Below are 21,493 nucleotides of genomic sequence, written 5' to 3' on the forward strand. Positions count from 1 at the left end.
ATATAGATATATATAATGTTTGTAAAATGGCACAGTTTTTTTAAATAACTGAATGTACACTCTTAACATCAGTCTGTCAAGCATTATAATATGATAATCAAGTATTATTTAATGATAGAACTTTAGTAATTAGAATTAAAACTTGATAACCAAGTTTGAATGCATATTAGTAATTTTAACTGAACATTTTAACTGGACTGGTGGTGGTACTTTTTTGGTCATTCGGTGTTTCTGTAAAAAAAAAAAAAATACTGATAAGATAAAAATGATACGAATTCTACTAATAAGAACAATATAAAACGCACTAAGGATTAATGAGCTACTGGATTCCAAAATATCAATCAGGCTGTGTGCCTTCGCTCAAACTGATTTGCTGAAATCATTACATGGACGATAATAGGTGAGCACCAGCCAATTAGATGAAAATGCACAGTTTGTGCATTAGTTCTGTCTATTTCAGGAAAACCTGGCAGTTCTTAAAAGCTGAAGAATTCCAAAGGAACTCCATTATTTTGCCTGGAAAATACAACAAAGTATAACATTTACATGTAGCATGTCAATTCTGCATGTTATGCAAGACTCTCTTGCTCTCTCTCTTTGCGTGTGTGTGAGACAAAGTGACGGCAAGGTGTGCGCCTGCACACTAGGGTTCACGATACGTCAAATACAGATGCACAAATACATATGCTGCACATCCATTCAGATGAACTGAAAAATATAACAGATCACTTGACAGACAATGAAACTCTGAAGTGCTCAGTTAGTGTTTTCGGCGAGTAAAAACCCTGGCACACTGCTCCGCCCACTCCATTTGCTCCACTGTGGTGGTCTACAGCTCTGCCTACTCTGCTCTGGTGGTCTTCAGCTCCATTCTGGCACCCTGCTATGCTGGCTCCGCCCTAGTACCCTGCTCTGCCGGCTCTGCCTTTGCTAACTTTTACTCAGTCCCCTGTTCCTTCCCTTTCTCATGGACCTGGCCCTCCATCCCTCCCCCTGTTCTGCCTCCACTCCACCTCCCTCCTGGACTCTAGTCTGTTAAGTGGAGGGGGGGCTCTATCACAATCACACACTAGAGTGCCCATGATCTCCACCAGAGGGCACTTCATCCCTGACTTTTACCATTCATCCAGGGCTTCATTTCCCACAATCCTTTGTCTGGACTTATCAGCACTCATGACCAGTTCACAACTGCTTCTCATTTGAAGGACTATAAAGGATCCACTTAGTCACAAACACATTGCTGTGGATTTTTAGCCTGAAGTGTACCCATGTTCTCCTGTTTTGCCTGTTCCTTGTTACCTTACCTTGCCTTGTTTTTGACCCTGAACTGTTTCCTTGTTGTTGATTGGTGGCTGCCTGCCCTGATCATTGCCTGCATATTGGATTACTTTTTTTGTCTCACCTTAGCTTGTACTGTTTTGCTGTTGTGTGACTCTGCCTGTCTGTCTACGCTTCTAATAAAGGCTTGCATGTGGATCCTCTACTCTGTCATCACGGCTCCTATGTTAAACCCCCATTCACTGCCCTTATAAAGCTTGGAAGAGCCAGGACATTTTTTATATAACTTTGTATTTGTCTGAAAGAAGAAAGTAATTTACATCTAGAATGGTTTGATGTTGAGTAATTTTACATTTTTGTGTGAACTGTCCCTTTAATTCTACAGTTCAAGACTGTTCCCACATGCACTGCACAGTATCAGAACAAATTCATATTTTAATTTTGAATTTTAAATTAAAAAGTGATCTACTGTCAGGACAGTGACAATGTGTTTATGTGAATGTAGGCACGCAGGGCAGAGTTTCTGATGCAGGTCTGTTTGTGAACTCAGACATTAAAAGGGCATTGGATGATGAGCTGCTTAATGTCTCACAACCAAAGAGAATGCCTTCTGCATCCTTACCAATCGATGGCGAGTGTTCTGATCAACAATGCTGTTATCACCAAATAATTTCACCAAAGTAACTATGGCAGCTGTCTACACAGTTACTTAGTGCATCCTTGGTCTGACTCATACCTGCCAGGACTAGCAGATTGTGAAACTGCAGACGGAGTATTTGTGGCAGGTAAGTGGAGAAGGTAAGGACTCTGGGTACTGCACCCTTAGAGAGGAGGAAGAACACATAATACCAGCCATCATGCCAAACATTTTTGTCTGCTTTGAAGTATTTTTGCTCTGATTAAACAGAGGGGTGTTTGATTGTGGAGGGTTTTCTTGATCAAAAGAGGTAAAGGAGTTGCTTTTCTCTGACAGGTCATCTTGATCGAAGGGGTTGTCATCTGACTGACTCCTCATCCTCCAGATACTCTTTAATTGATGGATCAAGCTATAAAGAAATGTTTAGAACAACCTAGATAATGTAAAAGCCAAAGAGGACATAAGAAATAAATTAGAGAAGGGGCAGCCTAGAGCAGAGCAAGCGGAGGTGTATCTGGTATAGGATTTTAAGTTTTAAATATTTCAGCAAAAGAAAATAATTGTTGCCACCTATAAATTACAGTTTATCTATTATGTGTTGTTTTATTTAGTAATTTTTTATTTAGTCATTTTTAGCAGACGCTTTTTTTGTTTTATGATAATTATAATATAGTGTATATACAAATATAAATAAGAAATACTTACATTTGTCTCACTTTGGTATGGAGTTATGAGGGTTTTAAGAGACTGCAGAGACCTAAGGATCCAAGCTTGCTTAGCTGTTAATGTTGTTGCACCATTTCCACTAGGTCTTGGTTTAAGCAGCCTGCTGTACTGGGTTCATAAGGAGCAAGCTCTTAATTTTACCTCAGCAACTGCAAACATGATTAAATTGTTATTTTAGGAGAATTACAGCAGTTCTTGATTTTCCTTTTTCATTCTATAGATACTATAACCATTGCTGTTCACACACTGACATTCTTATATTGAAAAGCCGCATATTTATTATTAGTATTAGTAGTAGTAGTATTATATTCTTATTATTTTTTTTTTAATGCAGCAACTTATCCAACCCTCCTTTACTCATTTAGTACATGTATCTCTGAGACACCAAGTGTTTTGGTTTAGGGTTTAGAAATTGTGTTACTCTCAGCAAACTTCTATTACTCACAGACTGAGGGTACGTAAAGATATATAGGCCTATGAATAGTCACTATTGTTTCACATTGCGTTAATTGGGACAAATGACCATTACATGAACAGAACATTAATGACATTAAATTCTAAATACATTGACATTATTTCTAATATTAATTAATTATAATAAGTGAGTGCTTGCATGGATAGTCTGAATAGATTGTATCGAAAGCAAGCTTACCTGATACATTCAAAGCTTCAGCGATTGAAGCCCTGCTCCTTTTTTATCACTTTGATTGTGGTATGTGTTTGATGTTACGTTGTAAAGACATTCATGTTCTTTTCAAAATTCAATCATTTTTTCTTCCATATCAGTTGTCCAATGTACTTTTACACCGCAAACTCTTTTTGTCACCATTATCTCCTTGCACTATTTAATAATAATAATAATAATAGTTTAATAAAAAATAATAAATATGCTGCTTTACAGTATAAAATGTCTGTGCATGAACTCAACAGTAATGGTTACAGTAGCCTATCTATAGAATGACAAAGGAAAATCAAGAACTGCTGTAATTGTCCTAAAATAACAATTTAATCTCATGTTTGCAGTTGCTGAGACAAGTGTAAGTATTGCTTATTTATATTTTTATATACACTATATAATCACTTTCATAAAACAACATATAATAGACAAACTGTAATTTATAGGTGGCAACAAAGTATTTTTTTTCTTTTGTTGAAATATTTTTTATATATATATTTATATATGAATAAAAAATGCAACTTAAAATCCTTTACCACATACACCTCCACTTGCTCTGTTCTAGGCTGCCCCTGCTCTAATTTATTTCTTATGTGCTCTATGGCTTTTAAATTCACTAAGTTGTTCTAAATGTTTCTTTATAGCTTGTTCCGTCAATTAAAGAGTATCTGGAGGATGAGGAGTCAGTCATATGACAACCCCCTCGATCAAGATGACCTGTCAGAGGAAAGCAACTCCTTTCCCTCTTTTGATCAAGAAAACCCTCCACAATCAAACACCCCTCTGTTTAATCAGGGCAAAAATACTTCAAAGCTGACAAAAATGTTTGGCAGGATGGCTGACATTATAGCCACTTTTTCACTATCAGCCGAACGGTTCTAAGAACTGTCAGGTACGGTTCCAGTTGTATTTCCACTGGAGTCTTCCACAGGATTTGTGTCCTTTTTCTGTTATTTAAAGAAATAAATATAAGATAAAAAAGGAGTCCCAAAAACAGAAATATCTGATCTTCTTCCATATCGCTGTTTGCATTACACTTGCCTCACCAAAGCAATGACTGACGCATTTGTATTACAATCCAAAGAGCTCCGTTATCAGCACTTCGGTGGAAAATGAAACCATATCCGTGCTAACTGGCCAAGGATTGGCACGGAATGGAACAGTGAAGCAAAGAGAACCATTCGACCTGATAGTGGAAAAGAGGCTTATGAGTTCTTCCACCTCTCCAAGGGTGCAGTGCTCCAAGTCCTTCCCTTCTTCATTTAATTGCCACAAATACTCTGTCTGCAGTTTCACAATCTGCTAGTCCTGGCAGGAGGTATACCTCAGACCCAGGATGCCCTTGGTAATTGTGTAGACACACAGCTGCCATAGTTACTTTGGTGAATTTATCTGGTGATAACAGCATTGTTGATCAGAACACTTGCCATTGGTTGGCAAGGATGCAGAAGGCATTATTTTTGGTTTTGGGACATTAAGCAGCACATCATCTAATGCCCTTTTAAGGTCTGAGTTCACAAACAGACCTGCATCAGAAACTCTGCCCTGCGTGCCTACATTTACCTAACTAAAATTGCAGTTTGCATTGACAGTTGCCAACATAAGGACAGAAAATCTGCATTTTTAATTTCTGAATGTATTGCCGCTGTGTGCTGGTGGCTGGATATAAATATGTTTTCCATCCAGAGAGCCCAAGCACTGAGAAAACTGTCATTTTTCTTGAAAGCCTTTATCAGTCTTCAGCCACTCTTCCTCAGTCCTGGGTGTCTGCAGAAAACAAAACAAAAAAGTGTTAAATAATTGTTTGGGCCGCTCGCAGACCCTGGATGTATAACAAAACAAAAAAGTGTAATCACATTTCTCATTAATTTCAGTTGATTCTCCAAAGTAACAGAGACACTGTCCTGACAATAGACTTTTTTATTTTAAAATCCGAAAAAAGTGCATCCATCCATCCAATATAAAACTACTCCACACGACTCCGTGGTGTTAATAAAGGCCTTCTGAAGCGAAACAAAGCATGTTCACGACAAGGTGTTCAAACATATAATGTAGGCGTAGCGGAAGGTGCAACATAAGCTCCAGGGAGAAGAGTGTAGTCGCGTGAGAACCAATTTTTGTTTACAACACAGGGAAACCTGAAAGAAGGCCTTTATTAACATCCCAGAGCTGTGTGGAGTAGTTTTATGATGGATGGATGCACTTTTTTTCGGCTTCAAAAACAGGGGCGTCATTTACTGCCATTATACAGCTTGGAAGAACCAGGACAATTTTTAATATATATCTGATTCTGTTCATCTGAAAGAGAAATGTCAAATACACTCAGTGGTCAAATTGTAAAAAAAAAAAAAAAAAAAAAAAATTCAGGGAGAATGATGTGGTCAGTTTATTTTTCGGATTATGTGGGTCCTGTAGCTAATTTTACATAATGATTACAAAATTTGTCATTTTTTAAAAAAGGTTTTTATTTAATAAAAATATTAGCCTTATTAAATGAACTGTTATTTATAAGCTTTTTTCTTCTTCTCGGGCCTGAATTGGAGGAATTTGGGCCAATATTGATAATTAAACAAATGTGCTTTTGTGCTGAAACCTTGGCTGGTTTAGGCCTGTCATGGGTAAATAATTATGACAATAAAACCACCACTAGGTGGCAGCAAGCCCTTGTTTTGATAAATGATTTATTGAATCATTCAAATCAAACGACTCATTCAAAATGGCTGATTCAGTTAGCAATGTAATAAGCCTGCGTCCCAATGTGCATAATATCCATCGTAAATTCTATGTGATATTAGTAATTTTCTATAATATTTAGGGCAGACAGGCTGAATAGTATGCACATTGGGACGCGGGGAAAGTGTCCATCTGAATGGGCTGTTGAATCACTGGCTCACTTAATTTGTTCAAAAACTGATACATTCAAGGAATGAAACACTGTGTTACTATGCACTATTGTATAAAATTAATAGCACATTTGTGCTCGCGTATGTAGGCCTATTGATATTCAGAAAAGTACATTGCTTGTGCAATGAATAAAAAAACATAAAAACTCAAGGGATTTTTTTTCTTTAATAGCTTGAATTATAAGGTTATTTTACCTGTATTCTAATAGGCTTCATCGCGCAGTGAATGCTTTCAGAGTCTAAAGGCTTGTTTTTGTTTGGTTTTTGCAAGGTCGATGACTCGATAATGTCAGCTCTCCTATCGTCTCTCAATCCCTCACAGTTACACATACAGCACAATAACATAATGTCTGGGAATGTCTTTAAATTATAATCAAGGAAAAATCATACCTTTTCTGTTTTCTTCTTTTTAAAGAAATTAAAAAGTTGCGCTTGAACCATTTTGCCCGAAAAATTATGAAAACTTGCTTCTGCTTGTCCGCAACTTGTTACAGAACTGAGTTCTGATTGGACAATTGCTGTTATTTGTGAAGTATCTTAAGTAGATAATTTTAACATTTCATTTGCATGATGAGTTTAACATAATACACATCATTAATCCAAAGAGGATGGTAAGGGGGAATGGTGGTTTTACTGATGGGATGCTTTTTGTCATTTGTTATCAACCAGGGGGATGCCATCCCCCCGCATCCCCCCTCAATTCGAGCACTGGATATGCCTATTATGCCCTGAGGGTGAGAAAATCATGGGTTAATTTTCAACTATCCTTTTAAAGGGGTCATATGATGCGATTTCTATCTTTACTTTTCTTTAGTGTGCTATGTAGCTATTTGTGCATGCTATTTCTGCAGAGTTACAAAGCTCAAAGTCTCCCACAAAAGGATTTATTCTATCAAAAATATAAGGCTGATCTAGACCGGACTAAAACGCCTCATTCAATCACGCCCCCACATGTCTAATCAAAATCAGAATCATTAGAGATTTATTACAATGTGTGTTTGAACACACAGGGATTTTTTATTGAGTATGTTTGCTTACAGTGTAGAAGAAAGTACAACATAGTGCAGACATACATAGGAATAACACAGTAGGGATGTAATATAACACTAATATAAAAAAAAGAAATCAAAAAATTTAATTATGTACTATATATACAGAAATAGATGTATAGGAAAAAAAAAAAAGATAATTGTTTAGATAAATGTACAGGCATGTTATTAGTGTGCAGATATGTTATATACAAAGTGTGCAGTTTAATATAAATATGTCAGATGACTATGTTAGCTGTGATGGACGTTGTAAGATTAATTGTTCAGGATGAATAAAGCCTGCGGGAAAACTGTTTTTGTGTCTGGCTGGTCTGGTGGTCAGTGCTCTGTTGCCCTGACCATAAGGCAAAAGTTGGAAGAGAGAGTGGGCTGGGTGTGAGGGGTCCAAGGTGATTTTTTTAGCCCTTTTTCCTCACTCTGGAGATGTAAAGATCTTGGAGGCTGGGCAGAGGGGCACCAATGATCCTTTCAGCTGTCCTGACTGTCCGTTGTAGTCTCTTGATGTCTGTCTATGTCACGATGTGGAAATATTTGCATAACGCCGCCCAAATGTTCACGCAAAGAAAGAAGGAGTGGTTTCAGGAACTCCAGTAGTGTTGATGCAGCCATGTCAAGGAGACGCTATGTGTGTCTGTGTGAAAGCAAAAGCACTTTATTTGGCCTTACGGAAGTAGATGCTATTAGGAATCATTGTGAAGATTTATTTACAACAGAAGAGCACTACCCAGATGTTCGAATTTGTGCAACGCATTTTATGGAGGACAGTTTTGTGAACCTAGGAGAGTACAAGGCTGGGTGTCCACAAAGGCTATTTCTAAAAACAAATTGGGTCAATTCTAACTTTGCTATGACAATCTGGCACTTCTGAATCACCGACTGTAAGTATGTTTTCTTAATAGTTTAAGTGTTTGCTATTGACTGTTCAAATGCGGCGTTTTGCACAGCGTAGAGTAACGTGTCGTGACGGGAAAAGGGTCAAATCATAGCAGAGTGAACAGCCTGTCAGAAATCATAGCACGTCAGCTGTCTTAACCGCGGCTTGTGTACTAAATCATCACTGTGTCTGTCTTGGACTCTGTTGCCCTTTTGGCTTGGACTGATGGTAAAACTAATGACATTATTAACTGACTTGATATTTACTTTGAAAGCGAAAGCTCGCAATTATGGTGAGGGGCATTACATTTCCGAAGCATGCTTGTGGTGTTTAGCCAGTCACAATGCACTGGGTCAGCTGGCCAATCAGAGCAGACTGCGCTTGTCGGTAGTAGGGGCTTTGTTGAAAATAACGCATTTGAGATAGGCGGGGTATAGAGAACCTACAATAATGCACAGTATTTGAAAAATAATGTGTTTTTTGAACATTAAAGCATGTCAACATATTCTGTTACACCAAATTCACAAAATAATGATCTTTAAAATAGCATCATATGACACCTTTAATAAAGGCCTTCTGAACCAAATCTATGCATTTCTGTCAGAAAAATATCCATATTTAAAACTTCATAAACCATAATATTTAGCCTCCACTAACTGTCATACGTGCATTCATAAGAGAGTGGTGTTCCAGCAGATGATTTTAAAACTTAATGATGTTGATGCTATTTTATCTAAACAAGATGACGGCGTGTCCACACACAGCAGCTTCTCTCGCTCACGTCAGAATGGTGTTTTCGTGTTTTTTGTCTTGTGAGTTGCAGTGTTTTTGTACGTCTTCATCACGTCTACCTGTCTTTAAGGGCGCATACAGTCGTGAGTTTATGCTCGATGTCGGAAGAACAACTTTTTTAGAGTTAAACTCCACGCACGCCGAAGAAGGAGGTAAATCACAAGGCGGCGGGCTTTATGTTTACATCAATGATGCGTGGTGCTGTGATTCTATTGTGGTCTGCAAACACTGCTCACCCCTGGTGGAGTTTGTGATTATTAAGTGCGGGCCATTCTATCTACCGAGGGAATATACAGCCATGCTGCTTGTTGCTGTTTACATTCCTCCCTGCTCCAACATCAACAACAGGAGTGAGGCAATGAATGAAATTTACCAGCACATCAGTGAGCAGCAGACAGCCCACCCTGATGCTTTTCTCACCTTGGCTGGGGATTTCAACCACGCAGACTTAATGAGTGTGTTCCCAAAAATACACCAACACATTAACTTTCCAACAAGAGGTAAAGAAGTTTTTGGATTTTGTTTAAAAAACCAAGTAAGTATATTAAAAGAAAATAAAGATAACCAGATTTGGTGTATAAGTTCATATCACTGTCATGCTAATGCCTGCATACAGACCACTCGTTGAAGTCACCAAACCAGTTCACAAACAGATACAAGTGTGGCCTGAAGGGTCATCAGAGGCTCTTCAAGACTGTTTAGACACCACTGACTGGAATATGTTTAAGCAGGCTGCCACATACAATAACTCGACAGACCTCCAAGAGTACTCAGAGACTGTCACTGCCTACATCACCAAGTGTATTGATGATGTAACAGTCACAAAGACCATCACTGTCTGGGCCAACCAGAAGCCATGGATGACAGGGGAGGTCTACAGACTCCTGAAGATGCGGAACGCTGCCTTCAGAGCTGGAGATGAGGGAGCCTGAGGACAGCCAGGGCCAACCTATCCCGCGGCATCAGAGAGGCTAAGAGACAGTACTCCAGAAGGATAGCCCATCGATTCAGCAACAGCAGAGACACTCGGAGCATGTGGCAGGGGATACACACCATTTTGGACTACAAGACCCCACCGGGGACCTGTGACAGCACCATCTCCCTGCTGAACGAGCTGAACGCCTTCTTCGCTTGCTTTGAGGAACAAAACAGCACCACTGCATAGAAGACTCCACCTCCTCCCGATGACCAGATGATGACGCTATCCCTGGACAGCGTGAGGAGATCCTTCAGTGTACTGAGAGACTGTGCAGTGGAACTCACTAATGTCTTCACAGAGATTATCAACATCTTGCTTAGTCAGGCTGTTGTTCCCACATGCTTCAAAGCTACCACCATCATTCCAGTCCCGAAGAAGCTATCTCCGTTCTGCTTCAATGACTACCGTCCAGTTGCACTTACCCCTATTCTCATGAAGTGCTTTGAATGGCTAGTCATGCACCACATCAAGTCTGCCTTCCTTCCCTCCCTCCCTGGACCCCTTCCAGTTTGCATATCGGTCCAACCGCTTGACAGGTGATGCCATCGCCACTACCCTCCACTCAGCACTCACACATCTAGAGAAAAAGACTTATACGTCAGAATGCTGTTCATAGACTTCAGTTCAGCATTCAACACAATCATCCCTCAACAGCTCATTAACAAACTGGTCCAGCTGAGGCTCAACACTTCGCTGTGCAACTGGCTGTTAGACTTTTTGAATGGAAGACCTTAGGCAGTACGGGTCGGCAGCAACACATCCAGCACCATCACACAGAACACTGGGGCCCCCCAAGGATGTGTGCTGAGCCCCCTCCTCTTCACTCTGCTGACCCACGACTCCACACCTTTACACAACTCCAACTTCTTTATTGAGTTTGCAGATGACACGACTGTGGTAGGTCTCATTAGCAACAGAGTTGAGACAAACTACAGGAGCGAAGTGAGCCGCCTGGCCGGGTGGTTCAGTGACAACATTCTCTCTCTGAACATGGAGAAGACGAAGGAGATTGTTGTTGACTTCAGGAGAGTGCACACTCAGCATGCTCCTCTGACCATCAACGGTGCGACTGTGGAGAGAGTGAGCAGCACCAGGTTCCTGGGTGTGCACATCTCAGAAGACCTCTCCTGGACCAACAACACCGCAGCACTGACCAAGAATTCACAGCAGCATCTCTACTTCCTCAGCAAACTGAGAAGAGCCAGAGCCCCGGCCCCCATCATGTGCACCTTCTACAGAGGCACCATCGTGAGCATCCTAACGAGCTGCATCACTGTGAGGTAAGGCGCCTGCAACACATCCTGCCGGAAGACTCTTCAACACATAGTGAGAGCATGTGAGAAGATTGGTGGTGTCTCCCTCCCCTCCCTCCAGGACATTTATGGAACCCGTCTCACCCATAAAGCCCTCTACATCACAGGTGATCCCACTCACCCGTCACACAGCTTCTTCAGTCTGCTGCCATCAGGGAGGAGACTGTGGAGTCTCCAGGCCAGGACCATCTAGAATTCTTTTTTTTATTCTTTTATTTTCTTAACTTTTAACTTTTTCTTAAAATTTGTTATAAAGAATTTTTAAATCAACTTCATAACAATTAAGCTATTCTTCATAATGAATTTTCTTCATATGAAAATTTTGCTGTGGCATTTATTAGCAACACCTACATAGTAGGAAAGCTATGTTTTCTGTTATATTAAACACAAACTAATAAAGGAAAAACAGACTTTTAACATTTCAATAATTAAGTAAAAGCACCGGTGTTGCCCGCTGTGTTGTCTTTGGTGGGGCGGGAGCACAGGTAGGATTGAACACTGCATTTTTTTTTTTTTTTTGTTCAGCAGAATTTGTCCAGTCGTGATATGCCAGTCGTTAAGTGTGTTGATTAGTGGACTGACTCGGTCATTACTTTTGTGCTTGTCTCTGACTGTCAAAGACTAGAATCTGCTCTAGTCGATGGAAACAGTTTTTAAGTGTGTTGATTTCAGTCTTGAAATGTTTCAACTAGTCGTGTAGTGTGTCCCCAGCTTAAACTAGTGTTTATAAGCGCAGCTGCTTTGTTTACAGTGGTAGCCAAGGAAACTCTATATCGCTGCTGTTCCATAAGTGCCACCTGCTGTCAGAGAATCCATTTGCAGTTTCATTCAGTCCATCGGCTGTTTTTGTTTTGTCTGAAGTAACATAATTTCACAAATCTAGTCAGACCATTCTATTTTTACTATCTAATTCAAATCAAAAATAACTATTCATGCTACATGTATGTTGCATTACTGTCTGTTCAAAATAAGTGAAAAAATACATTTCCTGTTGTACCGAACTCATATCAAACCATGACCCCAAAACTGAGGTACATACCAAACCACGACTTCTGTGTACCGTTACAACCCAACCCAAAATCAAGATAACACGTCATTCTCTTCTTCATCTTCAAAACTGACCATTTTGTTTGAAGCGTGCATCTGAAAGAACCGGTAAGAGCGTTCTTTCTCTGTCTATCATGGCGATTACTAGCAAGCGTTTAGATAATGTGTGCATCCGTGTCTGCGTTATTTGACACCCGATGACACACACGATCTTTGCGTCATTTGTTTGGGTAAAGAGCACCCACGCGATGTCTTTGAGGAGGCAATCTGCGTGCATTGCGAGGGTTTTTTCAAGGAAAAAGCTCCGCTCTCGTTCATCTCTCTTTCCGAGGAAAAAAAAAGGAAGCCATCTGCTTCCCGCGGTTCAGGACCCGCCGCTGCTGAGGCACGGAGGAGAATGAGCTCGTGAGAATTTCAGGTGGATCTGTCTGAATGGTTTAAAGAGGGACTTTCCCTTTCGCGCTCTTAATGGCGGCGGACGAGAGAGAGCCTCGGGAGGATGATGTTATATTTTTAACACTTTCTGATACTGAGGTTAGTGCTCTGCTGGGTTTTAACCCAGGAAAAGTAGGAGATATTTGAGGATGGTGAAGAAGCTGAGGCTGAGCCTTCTCAATTCTCCTGTCCTGCGTATGTAGAGCTGTTGGAGTTTATGGATCGCGCCTCGATGAGCGTTATCTTTCCGACCATAGCCCTCCAGCTCATGTGAGCCTTCCATTTCTGCCTGATCTCCATACAGAGATCGAAAGGAAATGAAAGAGGCCGTTTTCTTTTCGCATCCATCGGTTTCGGCATAAGAGTTTTGCCGACATCGAGGCGATGCGCGAAAACTGCTTTGAGAGGATGCCCCCTGTAGAAAGAGCTTTCATTCTGCGGGGGAGACATTCTCTCTTAATCTCCCTCCTTGCCATCTAAGCCCCTTCAAGAAATACATCTCGCTTAAATGGCAAGGCATACGCAGCAGCAGGTAAGGCTGTGGCTTTATTACACACGATGGTGGTGTTTCAAGCATATCAGACTGATCTGCTAAGAGACCTGGATAGAGGCGAAGGCCTTTTTCCTGATCAGGTAGCCGAGCTGCGCCGCACCACAGGCCTCTCTCCGGGCTACCAAGCAGGCGGCCTCTGCCAAGCGCAGGACTATGGCGGCCATGGTGGTGGCGGAGAGACTTCTGTGGATGAACCTGTCAGACATCGGGAAGAAAGAAAAGGCTTTCTTCTCGATGCTCAGGTTTTACCTTCTGAACTTTTCGGTATTTCCGTTGAGACGGTGATCAAGAAGTTCGGGGAGACGAAGGCGCACTCCGCTGCTTTCAGATCCTTCGTTCCAAGAAGGTCCAGGTCTGAGCCCGAACAACATAAGGGTCCTGGCCTGTCTCGATCTGAGGATCAAAGACGGGCACAGAAGGCTAGTGTTGCGACTCGCACTCCTCCCCCACCTGCGGGCAGGGGTAAGAGGAATTGTGGGTCACAAGGAGGTAAGCAGAACCTAAGGGATGTGATCCAGATGAGGCAGCGTTCTCGTCTGAATAAGAGTTATACTGAGGTATCTACTCATTCCCTTTATGGATTTTTAACTTCTGCTTTTATCCTCCCCTTCCTAATTCCCCTGTAACCAACAGCTCTCCACCTGATCGAGGTTAGGTGGAAACCTCTAACGCATAACAGTCTCCCATGCTGGACCTATAATGTTTTTGGCTGGTTCTATGTTCATAGCAACCACCTTACTGATGGTCCGGACTAAAAGGAGGCGCCCCTTGAGCGGGGCTCCAGCGCAGGAGGGTGGGAGTATAAAAATAACCCTTTCTGTATATACTTATGTGTAAATTGCTGGTGGTTATGTGTCTACTAATAAACTCTGTGAGTTTCCTATGCAGTGCTCAGTTACAGTGTTTACTAAACACTCTTCAGCACCAGCCATCCGGTTTCATGTTCCGGTATTAGGCGGCTGAGATCACAGGTTTCTGTGGGAGCCTCCTTGATCATCAAGCCTGGCACAGCACTGCAGGGAATTTCATGGATGTCCAGCCAGGTCACCCTGAGGGGTCTCCTGGCCGCTTAGGTGCTGCCGCATCCAGCGGGAAGTGAAGGTGGCAGTTACAGAAGTCTTCTTGTATATGCTACCTCAGGTGATGCTCCCCTCGCTAGAGACTTGTAAAATTTGAGCTTGCCTCTCCCGTGCAGTTCAGCGCCTCTGCGATGCTTAGGAACATTTAGGTACACACGCTAAGCTCTTTGTACTTTCTGAAAACCACATGGTGGTCAGTGTGCACGTGAGCACTTTGCACACTTTCTAAAAATCCACGTATTGATAAGTCTGCACGCAAGACTCTGCGCACTTTCTGAAATCCTGTATGGTAAGGGTTACGCGCTCCACCTCATTCCCTTTCTTGAGATGATTAGACCTTGGTTCCTTGGGCTCCATTCAGCCAGTGTGTATTCGTTTATACACTTCAAGCATCGCTTCTCTCAACATGAGGGGCTATTTGGGCGATTCTCGTGGTAGTTTAGCAGCGCTCCCCTTTTCCAAGAAGGGTCACCTATGAGCGCGCTACTCTGGATTCAGGAGTTCTCCTCTCATATGAGACTGAATTCACTGTTTTTCCCAGAGCGCTCCAGCATTATTTTCACAGAACGAGTTGATGACTCTCAAACATACTGTTTTGAGATGCACCATTCCATCTATGAGCTGCTCTATCAGAGTGCCACGAGAGCCCTTCCTTAGAACAGTATTTGAAAATCCATGCTATGGTAAGTGTGCACGTGAAGTTTTTGCACATTTTCTGAAATCCACACTGTGGTAAGTTCGCACGCTAGTATTCTGTGTTCTTTCTAAAATCCTATATGGTGAGGGCTTCGCGCGGTTGCTTCGTGCCCTTTCTTGAGTTGGTAAAAGCCCCGTTCATCCTGGGCGCCACTCCACCTATGTATCCTCGGATACCTATCTAAACCGGGTGTTGCTACTGGAGATCTGTTGAGACAGCTCGTTCAGCAAGCTTTTGAGGAAGCAAGCATAGCCCCTGTGACAGGCAGGACTTAGTATAAAATGCTAGGTTCCTAGCCATATCCCTTTAAAGGAATCTTTCCTGATTCCAAGCCTTCAGCTCTCCAAGCCGAGGCCCTAACAATTAAGTTGGGTATGTAGCTTAGGCCTTTGGCCATAAGCGGTACTGTCACAGACAGCCGTCTAAACGTCCCTGGGGCAACTCCCATGGAAATGGTAGAGTTGGTACTTAGTGTTCGCCATGATTCTGGCCTGCACTCCCCTCAGCATGGCGGCGTGGGTATACTGTTCCCCATAGCGACCCCTAGAGGACGCAGTTCAAAGTTCCCTTGAAAGGGAACGTCTCAGGTTACGAATGTAACCTGAAAGTTATGTAGCTTAGGCCTTTGGCCGTAAGGGGTACTGTCACAGACAGCCGTCTAAACGTCCCAGGGGCAACTCCCATGGAAATGGTAGAGTTGGTACTTAGTGTTCGCCATGATTCTGGCCTGCACTCCCCTCAGCATGGCGGCGTGGGTATGCTGTTCCCCATAGCGACCCCTAGAGGACGCAGTTCGAAGTTTCCTTGAAAGGGAACGTCTCAGGTTACGAATGTAACCATGGTTCCCTGAGTAGGGAACGAGACACTGCGTCCTCTAGCTCCCTGCCATGCTTCGGACGCAAGCTTCAGACGAAGAAGTGAATGACGTGTTATCCCGGTGCCTGTTTATAGTCATGCCGGTAGTGACGTCAGAGGCTGTCACCGGCCAACTCGTTGGTGTTTTTTCAATGTATGCTTCAGACACGGGTCACGACGAGGTGTTCCACATAGCGACCCCTAGAGGACGCAGTGTCTCGTTCCCTACTCAGGGAACCATGGTTACATTCGTAACCTGAGACGTTTTTTCTGCGTCATGCATTGTATTTGCGGGGTCTGTGCGCGCAGCATGTGCATAACGGTTCTCAGGGCAGACTGTACCGGTGGTAAATATACGGCCCTCAAAAAGGATGGCAGAGCAAAGTGTGGATGCGCTGTCCTTGAAGGACGTTCAACTTGGACTGGAAAATGGTCAGTTTACTGCTAAGAAACCCACATCAGGCAAGTCTGAAGTATGGGACTCTTTTTCATGTATCATAGACGCAGATGGAAAAAAATACCGTTTGCGCAATGTGATAAATGCCTAAAAGTGTTCCCGTTCAGCAGTCACAAGACTGGAACCTCGGGTTTAAGGCGGCACTCATCACAAAGGGTCAAACTAAACTGGCATTTACAAAGTCTAGAGCAGTTTAAAAAAGAGACAACAGAAAAATTTGTTGAATTAGTTTGCCAAGACATTCGACCGTATGATACTGTGTCCGGAAAAGGTTTTAATCAACTGGCCCAACATTTGGTCGACACAGCAGCAAAAATCGGAAAGTTTAATGTCAGTGAGATACTTCCACATCCAGCAACAGTATCAAGAAATATTGAAAAGAGGGCTCAGAGTCTGCGTTTTTATTTATTTTTTCTCTGCGACATTTTTTCCCCTACTGTGTTGGCAGCAAAATGTTACATTTTGTATCTTGACAAGGCGAATAAAATAATAAATAAAATTTTTGTGCAGACAACATTTTTATTTTCTCCGTGGAAATGGAAATGTGAAATTTTGGAAACGAGATCTAAATTTAGCAGGAGGGTCGGGTCGGGAAGAAAATTGTTCTAAGCAGACAGCGGGTGAACAAAGAGTGAATATATATCGGGAACGGCAGGGTGTGGATATAACCCCAGCGGGAGCGGGACTTAAAAAACACTCCCACGCAGTCGGTTGCTTTTAAATGAACATTTATTTGTAAAACAAAAGTTCTGGAATGTCACTGTTTCTGTCACTGCAACTTCTCGAACAGGCGAACACACAAAAATGAAATTTGTGTGATGAAAAAAATGCATTTAAATCTAGTTAGAGTTTTTGTTGATCACTTTGGTACTATTATCTCAAGTATGTGGTAAAACCTGTTAGTACAAAACTCAAAGCAGATCATCAAAAAGGCTGTTTTTTCAAACATGTAATCACGTTCGACTATGTACAAGACATAAAATTACACATTAACTTTTTCACCATACCCAATCAGTGTGTCATCAATGAAATAACTTTCATGTGAAGTACTTGTCTTTCACAATTCAATGCTCACAATTCTTTTGATATCTTTCTCTTCTGATTTGAGTAAATACATTTGACAAACACTTAATCCAACTGCTGTTAATGGTTAATCACTGAACCATTTGGTAAACCTATACATTTTAAATTGGTTTGTTAGCTATGCAGTATATGGATTTCGAGAACTACAAAAATAAAATGTGTGTTTGTACAAACATCTAAATTACATGTAACCACACATGATGAATACTCATTGCTAATTGATTTCACATAGTTGTAATCACAATTGGTCACTATATATAAAAGTGGGCGTGTAAACACTGGAAATTTCTTTCAACATGGAGAAGGATAAGACAGCAAGGAATAGGAAGAGCTTGTGGACAAGGGATCCGTCAGAGAGGTGGGCATGGGCACCAAAAGAGAGGTCAGAGAGGACAGCATGGGCACCATCAGAGAGGAGGGGATAGGCACCAACAGAGAGGTCAGAGAGGTGGGCATGGGCCCCAACAGAGAGGTCAGAGAGGAGGGCATGGGCACCAACAGAGAGGTCAGAGAGAAGGGCATGGGCACCAACAGAGAGGTCAGAGAGGAGGGCATGGGCACCAACAGAGAGGTCAGAGAGGAGGGCATGGGCCCCAACAGAGAGGTCAGAGAGGAGGGCATGGGCACCAACAGAGAGGTCAGAGAGGTGGCCGATGATGGCCGATGATGTTCCGTCCAAGACGACGAGTTTCAGCCAGGTTAAAGCCCACTTCTTCAACAAATATGTACTTGTGATGCTTCACATCAGCATTAAGCACTATCACCTGCTAAAAAAATATATTTCTGTTAATTCTTTTTACAGTTTAATATATATATATATATATATATATATATATATATATATATATATATATATATATATATATATATATATGAAGTGGGCGATGCATCAAATAAAATCAGTAATACAATATATAGTGCTGTATCTGAACATACTCAGCCCTCAGTTGTTTTACCCGGTCATTGTTTCTCTCAAAAGGCACCAGGTAAATGTGCTTCATTGTTTCCATCACCCTGTTTTTATGTGCATTTTGAAGTATCGCATCAGAATCGAGTGATGGAAATGCTGAATTTCGAATAAAAATGCCTTAATTCGCAAAAAAAGTTTTTACGCTCGCTTGAGGAGGTTTTTGACTTGTGCGATAATGGGAGATGGAAATACATTTTGCAAATAAATTCCTCAAAGCGCATCAAAAAAGTCATGTGACTTTGCACTATGGGACGGTAAATCCTGACTAACCAGCGGACTGATCTTGTTCCACAGCATCTGAAATGTTGTTACATGGTCATTCGGAAATGCCAGAGCAAAGTCTGTCATCAAAGTATTTCTGTATAATTGCCTTCCAGAACTGTTAAACGACTGCGTTCCCAAACAGTAGCATCCACCTCCGAAAGCAATAACCGCATTCATTGTGTTTTGTCTGCTCGTTCTGAGGTGCAAGTAATTTATTATATAGGAAATTATTATATTCAGTAGCTTCTCCTACTTTACTTAGTGATGTATAGTGCCAGTTTATCAGGACGTGACGATTTTGTTCAATTGCGCATAGTAAAATTCGAAACTTTGGATGGAAACCCCGGATATTGATATTTGCATCATTAATGATATAGCTCATCCACCCGAAATTAATCTGAATGTATTTTTTTATTATTCAGTTCGTGGATTATCCGTAGCGGATCATCACTATTCACCAGTAAAGGCATTTCCATTTGATTTAGGACCAGATTATTAAAGAATATTTTAAATATTAGGCTATTATATAGAAGTCAGCTTTTGAAAATGAGCAGGAGAACATGTGAGAGGTAGTGAATCTGTGCTTATGAATGAGGCTGTGCCATAGGCTACATCAAGTTATAAAGCCTCCTTTATATTACTAAATATAGCCAGTGACTTAAGGCGTTACTCCGTTTTCAGTTTTCACTCAGTGTTTTGCAACTGTTGTCCCAACAACCCATTAAGTCCAAACTGGGCGAGGGAAATACTTCATTATACAGCACTGCAATTTTCCATAATTTTTGTTAGGACAATGTGTATTTTCTTTTACAATGTCTGAATTTTATTACAGGGCTTTAGATTTAAAGACCTAATGTTTTTTTTTTTTTTTTTTTTTTTTTTTTTTTTTTTTAATTTAATTTATACATTTAAATAAGTTGTTTTTTAAGGATGAACTTTGCTGATCACTGTCATCACCACTGGTCATATTTCTGCTTCTCGTCTTCTTTGGCACCTACTTATCTGCCCTGAGATAAGATGATGTCCGCCAACTCAATGCTGAGGTCATGACCGATACGTGGTGCCAAAGTAAAGTGGAAAATAGGATATTTTAATTCAAAGTGGCAACCTCTACCTGTGCCTCTGGCTTTTAATGTGAGGATTTTATTTAGTTTAAAAAAGTGCTACTTTATTCACTGGCTGTTAAAATGAGTGTGAAATGACAAAACCTATAAACTGCTATATATATATATATATATATATATATATATATATATATATATATATATATATATATATATATATACTGTAATATTTCCCCCCTCTGTTTAATTTACATTGTATTAATTATAACACATGGGACTATATTAATAGACTAGGTAGGTTTGTTTAAGTTATTTTTTATTTAAAGTTATTTATAATAAACTGGAAAACACGATGGATTCAAAACTTTTTACCATAGAACATAAAAACATATTTTGGTCATGCTTTAGTTTGGAGACCTACTCTCACTATTAACTATGACTTGCTGCTTAATAATAGTTAGTAAGGTAGTTGTTATGTTTAGGTAGGATTAAAATAGGATATAAAATATTAAGGATCTAAAATATGGTCATTCAGATTAAGGCATTAATATGTGCTTTATAAATACTAATACACAATAGGTATGCTAGTAATATGCATGCTAATATCCAACTAGTTAATAGGGAGAATTGGCCCCTAAACTACCCATATTTTCATTGTAATATTAAATATCTTTTATATTATTTTTATTTTAAATGTTTTATATATTTTAAGTGAAAAAAGTAAAGAAAATTATCTCATTTACTCATCATCATGTTGACGCAAGAGAGGGAAAAGAGACAGGGTGGGAAGGATCTGATTAATTGCAAACATTTGTCGAGGGTGAAGCATAATTTTTGCTATGGGCTGACTACAGAAAGAGCTTCCTTAATTTTCTCAAGCGTAATCACAATGAGTGTTGCGTGTTTAGGTCATTGGGTGTCAGTGCCAATCAGTATATCACCAAATAAAACATGACTAAACAAAAGAAACCATTGGTTGGAAAATCACTGGTTGACCGCAGTAGTGACCGTTTTATCAACCTCTCAGTGTTGAAAGAGTAAGAATGATACAGGGCAGGTCCATTACTGGAATATCACTATCAAAAAAAAAAAAAAAAAAGTATTTTGGCAAACATAAGAACTTGCAAAACTCATTTCACATAGAATATGTGTTTTAAGTGCTAAAAGGTGCGGTCTGTTGCTTGGAAAATCTTCGAAAATTCAGTCATTTTATTTAGAATCCACATATTCAGTATTTTCCCATAAGGGCGATGACTTCCTCATGCAGATTCCATTTGTATTCAAGCTGGACCCTTGAATTTTCTGCATTCACCAACAGAAAGCTTCTTGGTTTGAAAGTGATTCAAATGTGAGCTGGGCTTTATATATCTCTATACTAATGACAATGGACCTTTTTTGCTTAAGGACTAAATATCACTCCCCTAAAAATTGTATTGGGTTAAAGTTTTTCACAAAGAATTTGTCATGTTGACCAACAAATTGCTGCTTGGTTTGAAAGTAACTTCTGTGAGCGGTGCTTTATGTTTCACCCAGGCACTGCACACACAGACATCAAAGGGGGCTTGAGTACCTGCCCTTTTTCTTCCTCGAGAGAAAGTGCCCTTTTTTCTCAGGAGTGTTTTTTTTTTTTTTTTAATAAATGAATATACGTATATATGTGCGCGTGTGTGTTTCTGTTTGCACACAGCTTTCCCTGTCAAACAAATAAAAAAATCTAAATATCAGGTCGGGTCGGGTCGAGTTTCAATGCCTTTCTCCCTCT

Source organism: Cyprinus carpio, chromosome A16, assembly GCF_018340385.1.
Source record: "Cyprinus carpio isolate SPL01 chromosome A16, ASM1834038v1, whole genome shotgun sequence".
Taxonomy (NCBI): Eukaryota; Metazoa; Chordata; class Actinopteri; order Cypriniformes; family Cyprinidae; genus Cyprinus; species Cyprinus carpio.